Consider the following 10,075-nt stretch of genomic DNA (forward strand, 5'->3'; position numbering starts at 1 on the left):
TATATATATATATATATATATATATATATATATATATATATATATATATATATATATATATCTCTCTCACCTGTGATTGCCAACCTCTTCATGATTTACTTCGAAAAGAAAGCAATAGAGAAGGCAAATCTGAAGCCAAAACTATGGACAAGATACGTTGATGACGTATTTGTTGTATGGCCTTTTGGCAAGGAGGAGCTTTTGAAATTCCTAGATCATCTGAATTCCATTCACCCAAGGATTCAATTTACAATAGAACTTGAAGAGGATAACAGTCTGCCCTTTTTAGATGTGCACATCACAAGGACCGAAGATGGACACTTGGAACACACTGTCTATAGAAAACCAACACACACTAATAGATATCTGAACGCTAAATCTCATCACCACCCATCACAGATACAGGCAGTGGCAAATACATTAATTGCTCGGTCCTTCAGGCTCACAAACGAGAGGAACAGAGATAAAGAACTGAAGAAAATTAGTACCTGTCTTCAACAAAACGGATACCAAAGGCGCACCATCAGCAAGGCAATCAGTAAACAACAACAGCCGCAGCAGAGAGTGCAGGACGAGACCCAACGAAGATCGATCGCTGTCCTGCCATACATCAAGGGGGTTACTGACAAAATCGGCCGAATATTACGGAAACACGACATATCAACGGCATACAAACCTGACCATACCATCGGAGCAATACTAAGAAACCCAAAACAAAAAATTACTCTGGAAAACCAAGGAGTATACAGTGTAGCATGCGGATCGTGCAGCCTGACGTATGTGGGACAGACCAACAGAAGGATTTCAGCCAGGCTCGAGGAACATCGTTTAGCCATAAGAAACAAACAAACAACATCTGCTTTGTTTCAGCACCAACATCAGACAGGCCATAAAATTGATTTCGGCACTTGCAAACAAATAGCTAATATTCCTGATTTTAGGACTAGGATTATACGAGAGGCCATCGAAATAGAAAAGTCCGGACACCTCAATACGAGAGACGACGCTCTGCATTTATCCAACACGTGGAGAACGATAATCAAACAGCAGAGCGATGCGCAGCAGCCAACGGGGACATCGCAACTACGATCGGGCGAAATTAACAACGCGACAATTCAGGGGGCGGAGCCACCTCCCCCCACGCACAAGCAGCACCGTTACCATCTCCGGCGCAGAGTATAAATACCTCACGCACCGCCGATAACCTCCCAGTGTTCGAAGTGTTTTCGGAGCGCGAGCATTGAAGATGCCAAGTGAGATTTTGGCGAAACGTCTGCAGGATTCCAGTCGGATGCAAGATTTGCAGGATTCCAGTCGGATGCAGGATTCCAGTCGGAGTTCAACGAGCGAACGGATGATATCCCGGAATATAGTGTCATCACATTTTTCCATCCGTGAATCAATACGTGAGAATATATATATATATATATATATATATATTCCCTCGGAATAAGTTTCTTCTTTGTATCCTCGTTTATTGATGAATCGAGAATTTTGGACTTAGTTGTTTTTTCCAAATATGTCGTGGGATCTCTGGTGACTAGTTTGTATATTGGGTCGTTCAAAATATCCTCCAATTTTGCATTATAATCCGACGTATTCATGACGACAGTGGCATTTCCTTTGTCTGCTGGCATTATTAGAATGTTTTCGTTTTTGTTTAGATTCCTTAAGGCTTGCATTTCTTCTCTGCTTAAGTTTGGTTGCGGTGGTTTTGACTGTCTTAAGACTCTGGCGACATCTTGCCTAATTAACTCCGCATCTTGTTCGTCTATGGTGGAAAGACTTGCTTCGACGTTGGAAACGATCTCTTCGACGGGTACTCTTTTTGGAGCTATTGCGTAGTTAAATCCTTTATTCAGTACGCTGACTTCTGTATCGGAAAGATGGTATGCTGAAATATTATGAACTGTACTGCTTCGGTTTGTATTTGGCACTTGTCCTGATTTTTTGGAATTTGACTGAAGGATTTCTAATTTCTTCCACAGTTTTTTTGACGTGATGTCCTTGTCTTTCTCAGTGCGCCATGATGTTAATAATTCTATGCGGTCCCACAGCAACTGATGGATCTTGTTGCTCAGTTTCAGGTGGAGTCTGAAAAGTTGTAGCTCAGTCTCACTAATTTCGTACCGGGTCCGCCTGATCTGGTCTTGGAGTAGGGCCTTGCTAGCTTTGTCCAGGATAGCTTGTGTCTTTCTGGTTCGTGTGTGATAAGACAACCTTGTAAATGTTGGCAGCAAGTTCTGGTTGCGGCAGCTTTTAAGAAAATTCAAGTTGCACAGCGAAATAACCCTCCTTTGTCTTAGTTTTTCATAACACTTGGTGGCTGTAAAGATCTCCTTCCCGTAAAGGTGTATGATATTCTCACGTATTGATTCACGGATGGAAAAATGTGATGACACTATATTCCGGGATATCATCCGTTCGCTCGTTGAACTCCGACTGGAATCCTGCATCCGACTGGAATACTGCAAATCTTGCATCCGACTGGAATCCTGCAGACGTTTCGCCAAAATCTCACTTGGCATCTTCAATGCTCGCGCTCCGAAAACACTTCGAACACTGGGAGGTCATCGGCGGTGCGTGCGGTATTTATACTCTGCGCCGGAGATGGTAACGGTGCTGCTTGTGCGTGGGGGGAGGTGGCTCCGCCCCCTGAATTGTCGCGTTGTTAATTTCGCCCGATCGTAGTTGCGATGTCCCCGTTGGCTGCTGCGCATCGCTCTGCTGTTTGATTATCGTTCTCCACGTGTTGGATAAATGCAGAGCGTCGTCTCTCGTATTGAGGTGTCCGGACTTTTCTATTTCGATGGCCTCTCGTATAATCCTAGTCCTAAAATCAGGAATATTAGCTATTTGTTTGCAAGTGCCGAAATCAATTTTATGGCCTGTCTGATGTTGGTGCTGAAACAAAGCAGATGTTGTTTGTTTGTTTCTTATGGCTAAACGATGTTCCTCGAGCCTGGCTGAAATCCTTCTGTTGGTCTGTCCCACATACGTCAGGCTGCACGATCCGCATGCTACACTGTATACTCCTTGGTTTTCCAGAGTAATTTTTTGTTTTGGGTTTCTTAGTATTGCTCCGATGGTATGGTCAGGTTTGTATGCCGTTGATATGTCGTGTTTCCGTAATATTCGGCCGATTTTGTCAGTAACCCCCTTGATGTATGGCAGGACAGCGATCGATCTTCGTTGGGTCTCGTCCTGTACTCTCTGCTGCGGCTGTTGTTGTTTACTGATTGCCTTGCTGATGGTGCGCCTTTGGTATCCGTTTTGTTGAAGACAGGTACTAATTTTCTTCAGTTCTTTATCTCTGTTCCTCTCGTTTGTGAGCCTGAAGGACCGAGCAATTAATGTATTTGCCACTGCCTGTATCTGTGATGGGTGGTGATGAGATTTAGCGTTCAGATATCTATTAGTGTGTGTTGGTTTTCTATAGACAGTGTGTTCCAAGTGTCCATCTTCGGTCCTTGTGATGTGCACATCTAAAAAGGGCAGACTGTTATCCTCTTCAAGTTCTATTGTAAATTGAATCCTTGGGTGAATGGAATTCAGATGATCTAGGAATTTCAAAAGCTCCTCCTTGCCAAAAGGCCATACAACAAATACGTCATCAACGTATCTTGTCCATAGTTTTGGCTTCAGATTTGCCTTCTCTGTTGCTTTCTTTTCGAAGTAAATCATGAAGAGGTTGGCAATCACAGGTGAGAGAGATGATCCCATTGCTGCTCCATCTATTTGTCGGTAAATTTTCCCGTTGTGCATAAAGTAAGCGTTTTTCAGGCAATGTCTTGACAGATCCATTATGTATGGCGGAAGATCTTCGTTTTCTTCTATAAGCAAGAGTGCCTCTTCTACTGGAATACTCGGGTAGAGGGATTTGACATCGAAACTTGCCATAATGTCGTCCTTGTCCATCCTGAGAGAACCTAAAATCTGAGTGAAATGTTCTGAGTTTTTAACATAGGAATCTGCCTTTTCCACTATAGGCTGAAGTGCACTGGCCAGATGTTTTTCCAGCTTGCATAATGGTGAGTTAAAGGCGCTTACGATTGGACGCAGGGGAACCCCGTCCTTATGGATCTTTGGGAGCCCGTAGAATTTTGGGCAACGACTCGATTTTTCCCTCGGAATAAGTTTCTTCTTTGTATCCTCGTTTATTGATGAATCGAGAATTTTGGACTTAGTTGTTTTTTCCAAATATGTCGTGGGATCTCTGGTGACTAGTTTGTATATTGGGTCGTTCAAAATATCCTCCAATTTTGCATTATAATCCGACGTATTCATGACGACAGTGGCATTTCCTTTGTCTGCTGGCATTATTAGAATGTTTTCGTTTTTGTTTAGATTCCTTAAGGCTTGCATTTCTTCTCTGCTTAAGTTTGGTTGCGGTGGTTTTGACTGTCTTAAGACTCTGGCGACATCTTGCCTAATTAACTCCGCATCTTGTTCGTCTATGGTGGAAAGACTTGCTTCGACGTTGGAAACGATCTCTTCGACGGGTACTCTTTTTGGAGCTATTGCGTAGTTAAATCCTTTATTCAGAATTTTAATAGAAATAACGCACGATATATCTCCCAAAAAATTCAGCCATATGAATAACGCGAAGAAGTTAAGCAGATAAAATTTTACAAGATTTTTGGGGACAAAGTGTATATTCGGATTGTGGAAAGTAACAGATAGAGAGAATGAAGGTAGATTTATTTAAACGTTTCTCAATCATCCACCCATCGGAGATAATAAATAACATTCGCTAGTTTTTTTTTGCATGTATTGGGTGAAGTTCGGAATAGAAATATATCAATAGTAACAATTTAAATATGGTAATTTTTGGGGATTGTCATACGTCCGCCAGCGTATTAAAAATATAGTTTTAGGGGTTAGAACTTTTTAAGTTTCAAGAAAAAAAAAACTCATGTTGAAATTTTTGTATTCGGAAGCTTCTGTTGTTTATTAATTTATAGACACTGGAAAATATAATAATAAAACATCCTACAGCTGACGATGCGTGTCCTTTTAAACTCGAAAAGAGCTAATTCATCTTAGAAGAGCATGTATTTTTGGTAAAATAGATATTTTTTATATTAAATATTTGACAGATAGATGTAATTCGTCAAGCAGAAACCGAGAAGAAAAGTGACGCTTGTGCTGTTTGCTGACAATCCGACCCTGCTTCGTGTACAAATGCAATGACATTTCGGCCGGGCTATAGGCTACGAAACCTTTCGAACTCGAAAAGGCGCAACTATTTTGAATAGGTACTTAATATTGGGGTAAAAGTAATAGATAAGATTGTTTTACATTAAATATTTGACAGATCGATGTAATTCGTCAAGCAGAATCTGAGAAGAAAAGTGACGGGGGGTGCTGTTTGCTGACAATCCGACCCTGCTTCGTGTACAATTGCATAGCGGGAAGACCTGAAAGATTTCGAAACTGCGTGCGTGCGTGGAAGGCTGCGTTGGGGCGAATTTTGAAAATCTCTGAAAGTTCAACGATTTTGGACAATTGGCCAGACGATATAGACTACGAAACCTTCCGAACTCGAAAAGGACGAACTATTTTAAAGAAAAAAGGTACTTCATTTTTGGTAAAAGTAATAGATAATTTTGTTTTACGCTAAATATTTGACAGATCGATGTAACTCGTCAAGCAGAATCCGAGAAGAAAAATAACGGATGTGCTGTTTGCTGATAGTCCAACCCTGCTTCGTGTACAAATTCATGGCGGGGAGACCTGAAAGATTTCGAAACTGCGTGAGTGGAAGTCTGCGTTGTACAAATTTTGAAAATATCTGAAGGTTTAACGAATTTTGGAGAATTCGACAGAGCTACAGAGTACGAAATCTTTCGAAACAAACACACGTGTCCTGTTGAACTTGAAAAAGACGAAATTATTTTTAAAAAGGTATATTGCTGCTAAATAATAGATTTTTTTTAATTAAAATATTTGACAGACATCTCAGAATTGAATCGGCGAGTTGTGTATTTGCTGACAATCCGAGCCTGCTCCGTTTAGATTTGCATAACGAGGATTCAAAAATTTTCGAAACTGCCCTCACGGAAGGCCTGGTTGAATGAACATTGTATTCGTCGAACCTCTAAAGGTTAACGATTTGGATCATTTTGGAAGATACATATGCCGCGCTTTTCAAAGCGGACAGACGTGCCCTTGTCCAACTTGATAAAGGCGGAATTATTTTAGGAAAGGTATATTATTTGTAAAAAAATATACAATTTTTTAAGTAAAATATTTGACAGACCATGGCAACTAGTAAAGAAGAATCCGAGAATTCAATCGGCGGCTGTATGCTGACTGACAAGAATATAATTGCTGTTAATCCGGCCCTGCTTCGTGTACAAATGTATAGCGGGGAGACATGAACATTTTTCGAAATTGCGGACCTATCCTCTTGGGATTCTACGTTCGACAAATTCTGAAAACGACCACAGAAATATAATTGGTGAGAAAAGAGTTTTTTTTTGTGTGTTAACAGTTAACAATTTTTTATTTTGGAAATAAGGGGTTTCAGTATGTACTGGTATTAGTGAATCAATTTAATGGCCTCAGCATCTCTAAACCCCCATTTTGAGACGCGTTAACGATCCGGATCGAGTTACGTCGCGTAATTATGTCACTTTTTTTAATTAAAAAAAATAAGGAGATGTACCTACCATACTTTAGAAACCCCTACTCCCCTTTGGAGGTGATGAAATAAGTTTTGGTATAAAATATAAGTTTCTCATATTACTTTGATATGATAAGTACAAGTCTTGCATGTTTTTTTTTAAGGAGGTTCAAAGCCGTGCCAGGTGAGCTTTCATATATGAAACAGACCAGTCATGGGGACACGAGATATAGAAAGTTTCAGCGTAGTCGTCGCCACATTGCTGCCAACACTGCATATATAAGGAATCACGAACCATTCAGGTAAAATTTTGAAAACACATATTTATGGCAATATAGAACCTCTCTTTTTTTAACAGGAATATTGAGACTTAGACCAGTATCTTTTTAAGTCGGCACGTGGGTTTAAGAAGACGCAGAAGCTTCAGTCGGGTACCATCGGTAACGTAGGCGATTGATATATTTCCACCACTTTGCTTTGACTGACTAAATGAGAAAACTTGGAGGTAAGCTCTTACGGAATTCCATGGAAATATGTTTAGTAACATATTGGTGCATTACTCTCAGTCAGTTTCACATAAACTTTGCACGTATTATAGAAATGCCACCTACTTTTATTTGTGTTAATATTATTGAAAGTAGTAGCTGGTAGCGACGTCGTAAGCCCAGAGAGTCTCTGTTTTGAACATAATACACAAAATGGGGCGTTCAATAACTCTGATTGCCTAGACTGCATGGCTTTTAGAGTCGGCGTAAACTATGGTCATATACCCGGATCAAATTCAGAACTAGAAAATCGTTGTGTCTCTGCATTAAAAATAGTAGAGTATCGAAACTTTCCATTTTTAGTGCCAAATTGGTTACCCCAGTAAATTCCAACTGTTCAATTTTTTTTTAAATAATTTATGATGTTAGTGGGTTTCATTTCAATTATTTGTTACTTAAATTTTCTGCGTATTAAACCTTAATTAACAATACGCTATTCGTTAACGCAGGTAGATTTAATGACGCTGACTAACCTGATTTTGTCCAGGGGGGCGTAGTACGGTAATTTGTACTGTGATGTTTGGTAGTTTGGCAGTGAGCTCTCATTTATAAAACTGGGGAATGTTTCGTTATCTTCAAATCGTAAACACGTATCATTATAATTATATTTTTAAAATATTGATTAGGACATGTACTGAGTAACTAAATGCTCTAGCAAAAATATTCACACATATTGCGGAAAATGTACAAATTTATATTAGAGAAAATTAAATATTTTTAGAGGTTGGTTTTTCAAAAAGGCGGGGATTTAGTTAAAGAACAGATATAGACTAAAGGGAGCTCTATGAGAAAAGTTAGAATTAAAAAATCGATGTTTTCGTGTCATAGCGAAAGATGAATTATTTTTAAAAATAATACTTGCATTAATTGTTGTCACCATTTGTGAAAAATATGGAAAATATCCTCTAGGTTCGCATACTTTTTTTTATTTTTTTTAAGGTGGCTAACAAAATACACAGACAGAAAAGTTCAGATACTGTTCGTTAATGTAGCGCATAGAAAAAAATTAGAAAAGAGAACGTTTCGTCTCTGGCATACGTAGTTAGTACGGAATATTAATCTGAAGGCTGCAAGATAGTGAAAGAGTGATGCGCTTAAGTGTGGTTCAGAGAGGTTATTTGGGCTGTAGAAGTTTTTCTTTGAACAGGGTTCAAATAGCGTCTCCTAGAGCGTTAGCAGAGAAGAGTATTACAGTATTTAGTATAAGCGTCCAGATTTCAGTGTTGTTGAGATTGCCATAGAAACACACTTTCATGTAGTAGTAGCAGCAGCTTTAAAGTATATGACTTTTTAGTTAAGATGCCTTTCGAGTTTGCTTTATGGGTTGATAGGAAATTAAAGGGTAGATACAGATAAGTTACGAAAAAAAGTATGTACACTATCCTCAAAGATCAGCAATAAATAAAAGGAATTGATGAAATAGTAAAGTTGACTGCGATATCTTAAAATCATTAATAAGATAGATAAATTAATTTTGAAAATATTAAATAATAAAAACAAATAATAAAATAGCAAAGAAAACCAAAATCAGCAATAAGATAGATAAATTAATTTTGTAAATATTAAATAATAAAAATAAAATCATAATAGCAAAGAAAACCTACCACGGCCACATACACATAATATTTTCGACATATGAACTTTTCCCAGATAAATAGTAAAATATTTCACGATACCTTAAAACAGAAGAATGCGGAAATATGTATGAAGTTAACGCACGGTAGATGGCTTAGTAAATTAAAAATGTATATGGTTTCTAATATCCTACTTTATTAATGAAAATTTTAACCATGTTTTTGTTTTGCAGATATTATTGGTGGTGCCTGCCAGCTTCTAGTTCCGAAAAAAGAAATCCAACACTTTTCGTCTTTATTTCCCCTGTCCTTTGTGCGCAATAGTAAAAAGTACAGTTTGTACCCGCGAGGGTAACATTCGCAGAACTATATGTTTTTAAAATAAATGTTTTGGTCAATATTCACTAGGTGGGGTTACCTTAATAAAGAAAATCTTATTCCAAGAGGGAACACTAGTTTACATTCGAACCGCTGGAGGGTGCAGATGGTCACGCGAACAATATGATCAAGTCTCATTGACGCCATTGCTTTTCTTACGGGTGGGAAAATATCTGGGCTCTGATTGGCTTCGCCGCCATCGCAAACTAGAGGAGGGGGATTGATTAAACCCCCATTGGTGCTTGCTTATCCAATGGGGCCCAGTTTCAAGGGATTATGGGTAAAGGGGGAGGAGCTAAGAGGGCCGTGGGGAAGGAGGACACGCCCACAAAAAGGGCGAGGAGTGGGGATGTCCTATCCTGTACTTATAAACTACTTTCATACTCTCTAATGCATTCACAATAATCTACATGTAGTTGTTTGCTCCTGGCAAATGTCCTCTCCCTCAATGCCATCTCTCGAGAATTTCCCAATTTTTCAATGCTCATTTTCAATGGGATTGCAACAACAAATCGACCATCCTGATCACGTCTTGTTTTTGACACAAACAAATTTTCACAATCAACTTCATCCCGTGTCATTCCATCGATCTGACCTCCACCTGGCTCCTCTAGTTCCCAAAACTTGGCCATTTGGTCTTGTACCTCTGTACCTATACTTAGGTTGCACACCGTTTTCTTAGGTTTGACTAGAGATCCTTGTCCACTGATGTAGCCATTCTAACCATCCTAACCAAGTGTTTTGTAAGACAGGTTTGTTTTCCCCTAATCCGATTCTTTCTACTCTTTTGAGTTTCCAGAACACACCTGCACCAATTAACATATCCACTTCATCAGGCAAATGAAATTCACTGTTTGCTAGACAAATATTTCCTGGAATGTTTATTGGCCCTAACTCAATTTCACACAAAGGAATCTCGTCATTAATTTTCGGAATGATTAAACAACTTT

General features: G+C 39.1%; 1 long non-coding RNA gene across 1 annotated transcript; it reads left to right on the forward strand.

The window, feature by feature from the left end:
- Positions 1–6,351: 6,351 nt before the first annotated feature.
- On the forward strand, positions 6,352–7,080 carry LOC132695885 (uncharacterized). Its single transcript, XR_009617901.1, has 3 exons — positions 6,352–6,463; positions 6,793–6,930; positions 6,987–7,080. It is a non-coding gene; the product is annotated as an uncharacterized LOC132695885 (long non-coding RNA).
- Positions 7,081–10,075: the final 2,995 nt, after the last annotated feature.

Source organism: Cylas formicarius, unplaced genomic scaffold (genome assembly GCF_029955315.1).
Source record: "Cylas formicarius isolate icCylForm1 unplaced genomic scaffold, icCylForm1.1 PGA_scaffold_12__32_contigs__length_19106922, whole genome shotgun sequence".
Lineage (NCBI taxonomy): Eukaryota > Metazoa > Arthropoda > Insecta > Coleoptera > Brentidae > Cylas > Cylas formicarius.